The 7,500-nt window shown below is 46.3% G+C and overlaps 1 long non-coding RNA gene across 3 annotated transcripts in view; it reads right to left on the bottom strand.

Moving 5' to 3' along the window:
• Positions 1 to 7,500, bottom strand: part of LOC138859288 (uncharacterized) — a 31,980-nt gene that overhangs the window by 9,716 nt on the left and 14,764 nt on the right. The gene's annotated exons all lie outside the window — the stretch shown is intronic.

Genomic DNA, 7,500 nt, shown 5'->3' with positions numbered 1-7,500 from the left:
AACATATATACATTTTTAGAAGACTTTGCGAAGTATTTTCGTCTCTTCTACGATTATTGTAAATTGAATTTAAAGTGAATCTATCTTACATGAAAAACTTATTTTCAGCATCAGGGAGTTGATGATTATCCTCATTCTCTGATTTGCATTGTAGTGTACCCTGAGGTCCACCAGGCTCCGAGTTTCTACATACGGAAATATCTAACATGAAAATATACAAATACCTCCTTAACTTCCATTCTCTGTTAAGAATCGCAATTCATTTTCTTTTTATTTTTGGGGGGTAACTATTTTATTTACTCGCTGAGTTTTGTTTCTTACTATATATACATTCTTTTTATCAATTATCTCAGATGTTTTTTTTAAGGTACTTAGCCTTGCCACATTTCACCGCTTTTATTTTTAGTATCTCATTTCACTTTATTTTACCTTTGAAAGATATGCCCCCGAATTTCGCGTGGGCCAATCAGGTTAACGGGCGTGTAGCTCCAGCCAATCAGAGTCATTCTAGGTCGTGCCCCCTGTGTGTGATTTTCAGGGGCGCGGGATTTCACGCTCACGCTCACGACTGGCTGGACGCACGCTCCCGTAGACGCCCCCCCTAGAATTCGTAAATGTAATCAAAAGCTAAGTATTCTCTGTATTTTGTGATGGTTTTGATATAAGCACGAAAGAAACAGTCACCGAACATTTTCTTGTGGCACGAGTGATGTATGTGGAATATAATTAATAAATTGTTAAACGGCAATTAAATATGATAAACCTATAGCAGTCCAGCCAGCCAGTCACCCTTATTTTAAATATAAAGATAATTTCTTGCACATCTACTAATTCTATTTATGATAAAATAAGATACGTATACGCATGAACATATTAATTTATATATTAAGCATGAGCACTTAAACTACTGAGTACAGAAAAATGGATAATGGAAATTAAACTAAATGAATAAAAATGGTAATGAGTGGATAACCTAATGTGATAGAATGATCAATAAATATATCATGATAACCAGACGAAAACGGTGGTGAACACGAGAGGCCGCAGCTACTTCCCAGTTTCAACGCAGACTACTATTTTATTAGCGCGTCGGGCACACACGACCAGACGACGACGCTACAAGTGGTGGCAAGCGGTGTAGATGCTGGAGATTTTATCTCAAATAATTGAATTCTACTTTTGGTTTGGGTTTGTGAAATTTTGTATTTTTTAACATTGTTTGAATATATTCATAATTACACTGGTATTTAACATGAAAATTAAATAAAAACATTGTAATCTGAATTCCCATTGTATACTTTTGATGTACATGAAAGTTTTAATTGAAGTAAATTTTGTTTTAACAATTGAAATATGGCCTCTTCATTTTGATTGTTTTACGAAGGTACTCCAGCATCACGATCCCCTATACGTCTTCTTATATTGCGTTTTATGTCCATTTTGGAGTGCAGTGTCTACCGGTATTTTTTTGTTCGCAGATGAGATTACACGGCCTCCTGCGAGAGGGCGAGACTTCACGACCTTGAACTTGGTTGGATGAGACTATTGTTCTGTGTATGTGGATGAGCATATGATCGCAGGAAACCTATGAAGTGAACCTTGTGACAATTGGTATGTGAGTATAACGTAGTTAGCATACTGATATGAGTGGATCTGTATAAGTGCCAAGGTGTCTTCTCCTAGTTGTCAAGATTTGCTCTCTTGTGATGATGGTGCCTGCAGTGACGGGATAAATAGTGTTCCATGCTTGTTGGCGTATGAGGTGCGACGTAGGCCCCGTCGGCGAGCTGCTCTGCTTCCAAGTGCCACAAGGAGGATAGTGCGTAGGTCGGTGCGCTTAATGGGGAAGCACAAGCCATCGCAGCGTCAAAGCTCTCGTGGAGCAACCCCCACAGGATCGCTTGTACAGCAGGGACCCTCTCACATGGACACTGAGGCGACTTCAAGGCAAGAGGTTCCAGCTGCAGAACCGCTTCTCCAAGAGAGCATGGAGATGCAACCTCCAGGATCACTTCAGCATGCAACAGCCGCTGTGCCAAGTATGTCTGAATTAACTGCCCAACTTCAATGTGTTCTTGCTCGTGTGGCTGCTCTGGAGGAAGAAAATGCATCTTTGCGACGAAGCCAGTCATCGCATCAAACGCCGCTCAACGAAACCAACCACTCTGCACCATCTATTGAAGAGCCACAGCACTTGGCACCATTAAGAGATACTCCTGTACAGCCTGTGTCTACCATTATTAATCAGGAGATCTGTCAGCAGCCACGCCCACAGCATCCTACCCAAAACCTCCACGACATGCCTCCTGTTAGTTTCCGCCCTCCAGATCATCACATGCAACCAGCATTGTATGGACGTGATGAGATTCCCGTATTCTATGGAGAAACCCCAGCATCACAGGCACTACAACGTAATCGAGAGGTGGAATCGTGGATCGCTACCATAGAGATGCTAACACGCCCTGCTACCGACGATGCTTTTATCCGCATGGTTAGGGGGAGAGCTCGTGGCTATGCCCAGATGGTACTCCTGGGACCTGTGTTTAAAGAGATCACGATATGGCATGAGTTTAAGGCCAAAATAAGGACCAAGTTTCGGGGGACATGTACACCAGAACGCTTCTTCGATATGCTTGCTCAGTCCCGGATGACGCCTGGACAATCGCCCCTGGACTACTATCAAGCAATCGAGATGGCAGTATTACAAGGATCTCGAGACTACCCTTATGAGATTGGGGACGTGGAGGGCCTGCTCCGAAGGACCTTCACTGCCGGTTTACCAACCTGGCTTCGACGGCAGCTCTTGCTGCTGGACTTTACGTCGGCATGTCGTATGGCAGAGAAGTGCCAGGCCATATGGGATGCAACAGTTGGGGTAAAGGCCGTCCTGCCGAATTTTAATGGTGCTCCACGAAAGGATCAGTTTGCCAAGCAGCAACATAATCGGCCACGTCCTTATGAAATGCCCATGCCCCTGGGCTACCCACCAGTAGCTGAACCACTAGCAGAAGGTGCCACGCCTGCACTAGAGTATTATAGTGATGGGCCATTACAAGCAGCAGCTATACAAGGCACCCAGGGATCATCGTTACCACAGTCACAATCGCAGCCACAGCAATGGACCCGTCCTTCCAAGCAGCATGTTCACTGGTCTCCTAAGCTTCAAGACACTCGACGGCACTCTCATCAGACATTGTCACCACGCCGCAACACTAGTCATCGGAGGGCCTGGTGTGAATATCATCGTCTAGAGGGGCATAATACGTCAGAATGCCGTGCCAACAAGCGCTTGTGTTATGGATGCGGGGAGCCTGGTCACTTCTTAGCTTCCTGTCCCTTTCGTACCAGCCGTCCAGGTCAAAACTCCCAACCCTCAGGCGGCAGTTCCAGTCCAAGGGAGGTCACCAACCAAGAAAGCTATGCTGACATTGAGGGGACGACCACAGGTCATCTTGCCAGTCAACGATAGGAAGATAACCTGTTTCATAGACACTGGCTCGGAGGTGACGGTACTGAAGGAAGAAGCAGCCAAACTCCTACCTGGCATCCGCATGTTGCGCAGTTCTCGGACACTTAAAGGAGTTGCCGGGATGCCTAAATCTGTTGAAGCCGAAGCTGATCTGAAGTTTACCATCCACCCTGGTTTAGACCTTGTGCACAGGACCTGTATCACCTCTGGCATTCATTTTCCTGGGGATATGCTCGTTGGGATGGATTTGCTTAGGAGATTGCCTGTGGTTATATTTATTTCGCCGAATTCTAGTGACAGTTACTTGGAGTTGGATGGTCACCGTCATGTAGTCACGTTTGTGGGTGAAGAGTCTTCGCACTGTTGTGAGGTTCCTGCATGTCATGAGTCCAGGGGAGAGCTTCCGGAGTCTTCCATTCCCTTGCAACCTCGCTACGTCTCGCCTGTGCATGTGACTGAAGCAACAACAATCGAACCTAGGGCTGGTAGATTTGTAGCTGCTTCCCTTTCACGTAGTGTTCCTGATGAAACTCATGTTGCTGTCATTGAAGGAAATGCGGCCCGTTTGCTCGTTCCACGCACCCTTATTACCGTTCAAGAAAGGAGGTCAAGCATTTGGGTGGTAAATACAGAACCGAAACCCCGGAAACTAAGTCCTGGTACTATTGTGGGTTATGCCGAACTCGTAGAAACTAGTGATCTCCAAACCACTTCCCAGTTTCTTCAGATACCCTCAGGGGGTACTCTCAAGGAAACCATTGATGGTAAGGCTCCAAAGTTACGTGACTCACCACCCGAAGATGTGTCTTGTGAAGACCTTGGCTCCTTGGAAATAAGTACTGCTGAAGCTGTAACTCCTGATTCTGGTTATCGAGGCAGTGCACTGGGTGCATTGAATGAGTCAATTGAACAGCATGGATTCATTGAAGATGGGTTTGAGAGTTTTGATGCGTGCCTTGACTTTGGCTACGAGCCTGATGAGTTTTTTGTGTTTCCTGAGATACCTGCCATTGATGAATCATGCCAAATCTGCAATGAACCCCAGCTGGATGTCGCCAGTGCCACACCATCGCCTAACACCGATGGCTCCAATCTGTTAGAGGAACAACTAAGCCTTAATCACCTAACATGCGAACAGAAGTCTCAACTGACAGATATCTTGAGGAGTTTTCCCAGACTCTACACAGGGAACAAACACACTGTAGGAACTGTCCCTGGCATTGAACATCGCATTCACACTGATGCCAATGTTCCAGTCTGTGTACGCCAGTGGAGACTGCCGCAGAGCACAAAGGAAATCATTAAGCAGGAGTGTAAAACAATGTTACAGCAAGGTGTGATAGAACCTTCTACGAGCCCATGGTCATCACCAGTCGTCCTCGTCAAAAAGAAAGATGGTTCTGTACGCTTTTGTGTGGACTATCGAGGTCTTAACAAGGTAACCACTCCAGACAGTTATCCACTTCCTAGGATAGATGAGCTCATGGACTCTCTATCTGGGAAGACGTGGTTTACCGTTCTCGATAGCAGAGCTGCATAATGGGCCATTTCTGTTCACCCCGAGGACCGCCCAAAGACGGCTTTTACAGATGGGAATCGCCTGTATCAGTTCCGACGTCTACCATTTGGGCTGTCAACAGCACCAACGACATTCCAGAGAACTATGGATATTGTTCTCTCTTCTGTTCTTGGGCGACACACTCTTGCTTACTTAGACGATGTTGTGGTTGCATCTACGTCTTTTGAAGCTCACCTGAATCATCTCAAAGAGACGTTAGGACTTCTTGAAAATGCAGGCATGAAACTTAACCTCCACAAGTGTGAATTTGCTCGACAGGAAGTCAAACTACTTGGTTTCATTGTTGGGAGAGACGGTATCCGACCGAACCCTGACAAGGTACTAGCAATTGCTGCCATGAAACGACCCAGATCAGCACGTGACATCCGTAGGTTTCTTGGTGCATGTGGATTTTTCAGGCGGCATATTCCACGATTTGCCACTATTGCTAAACCGCTGACCCAACTCACAAAGAAGAATGTGAAATTCGAGTGGGGAGATGCAGCTCAACAGGCCTTTGACACTTTGAAGGAGGCCTTGGTTAGAGCACCTGTCCTGCGCCTTCCAGATTTTGATCGACCATTTGAAGTTCACACTGATGCTAGCGGTCAGGCTCTTGGTGCTGTTCTACTCCAGAGGGAAGCAGATGGGACGCCACATGCGGTTGCATATTGGTCAAGGGTATTAAAGGAAACAGAAACTCGTTATCCTATCATTGATTTGGAAGCCCTTGCAGTCGTGGAAGCTATTAGAATCTTCGACCCGTACATATATGGTAGATGCTTCACTGTCTGGACCGACCATAGTCCACTGACATACGTTTTTTCAAGAAAGACCAAGAGTACGAGGCTAAGTAGGTTTGCTCATGAGCTATCTGACTATAATTTCACTCTACATTATAAGCAAGGGGCCAGTAATTACGTACCTGACCTGCTGTCTAGACCACCAGGAGAGCCCATCCGATCTCCTGATTATGCTTGCCCTGTAGGAAACTCTGTTGCTGACCCTGAGCCCAATCCTGATACCCCACTGCTGGAAGTACCCCCTTCAGTGCAGGATCAGCAGATGCAAGAACCGCAACCACATCAGATGCCCAACCTCACAACCTTGGCCTCTCAGCAGATGAGAGAACAGCAGCTACAGGATCCCGTCTGTACAGATCTGATAGCCTGGCTTGAAAGACGTCAGTCATTGCCTAAAATTCGTCTGCCAGCAGCTATAAGCGACTTCGAATTATACGATGGAGTACTATATCACCTTCGTCATTTTCCGGATCGAGTGGTTAAACAGATTTACGTTCCACACCAATTATGTAACCAGGCATTACACCTGGCTCATCAACCTCCAACGGCAGCCCATCCAGGAGCTTTACGCACATATCAGAACTTGTGTAATAACTGGTTCTTCCCAAACATGCTTCACTTGGCACGAACATATGTTGCGAGCTGTGAAACTTGCCAGCGTCGCAAGGCTCCCGTGGTTAGAGCACCTATGCAAGGACATCCACCTTCTAAGGCTCCCTTAGAAATGGTCTCCGCAGATTTAATGGACCTTCGCCGATCTGCACAAGGGTTTCGATACGTTTTATCCATTATTGACCATCATACACGCTATCTCCAGTTGGTACCCCTTAGGGATAAATCCGCAAGCAGGGTTTTAAAAGCCTTTGTTGACCATTTTATTACCTTGTTTGGTCCTCCAGCCCAACTCCACACAGATAATGGATTAGAGTTTTCGTCTGATGAGTGGCGTTCACTATTGAAGGAGTTAGAGGTGAGACACTCCTTTTCTGTTGCATACCATCCGCAGTCAAATGGTGTAGTTGAAAGGAGCAACAGAGTAGTAAAGGATGCTCTTGCCGCCCTGGTACAACAGTCACCTTCACAGTGGCCTATTCACCTGCCCGCCGTACGCTTTGCCCTTAACTCGGCCATCCATCGGTCCACCAGTGATCAGCCTCTGTACCTGCTGACCGGGAGAATGGCACTTTTTCCTCGCGGCCTGACAAATTTGCAGACTATTGATGAGGGGCAGATGGTAAAGTGTCTTGCTGATGCTCGCCGTATAGCGATAAAGACAACTCTAGAAACTCGCGAAGCCAATAAGAGATATTACGATAGGAAGGCGAAACCTCTGCACCTAAATGAAGGATCCTTAGTTTTACGTAAGGTAGAAGGTAGTACCAGAGCCTTAGATAGCCGATGGAAGGGGCCTTTTCGAGTTCTAAAGAAGATTGGTCCTGTTACTTATGACATTTTGGAACTGCAGCAACCTCATCGTACTATGCGTGTCCATGCGAATCAGCTCAGGCCATTTGTTCCCGCATCAGAGATAGACTTTGTAGAGGAGGGTGACCAGTTGCCGTATCCACTTGTGAACTTTGAGTTTGATGCTGCACCAGAATCGAGTGAACTGCTTACAGACAGTGAGAATGGGAGCGGTGATGGTAATGGACTTCTTCGTATCTAATCGA

This window comes from Penaeus vannamei, chromosome 34 (assembly GCF_042767895.1).
Source record: "Penaeus vannamei isolate JL-2024 chromosome 34, ASM4276789v1, whole genome shotgun sequence".
Taxonomy (NCBI): domain Eukaryota; kingdom Metazoa; phylum Arthropoda; class Malacostraca; order Decapoda; family Penaeidae; genus Penaeus; species Penaeus vannamei.
The sequence above is the reverse complement of the archived record's forward strand: the minus strand, read 5'-3'. Positions and strand labels throughout refer to the sequence as shown.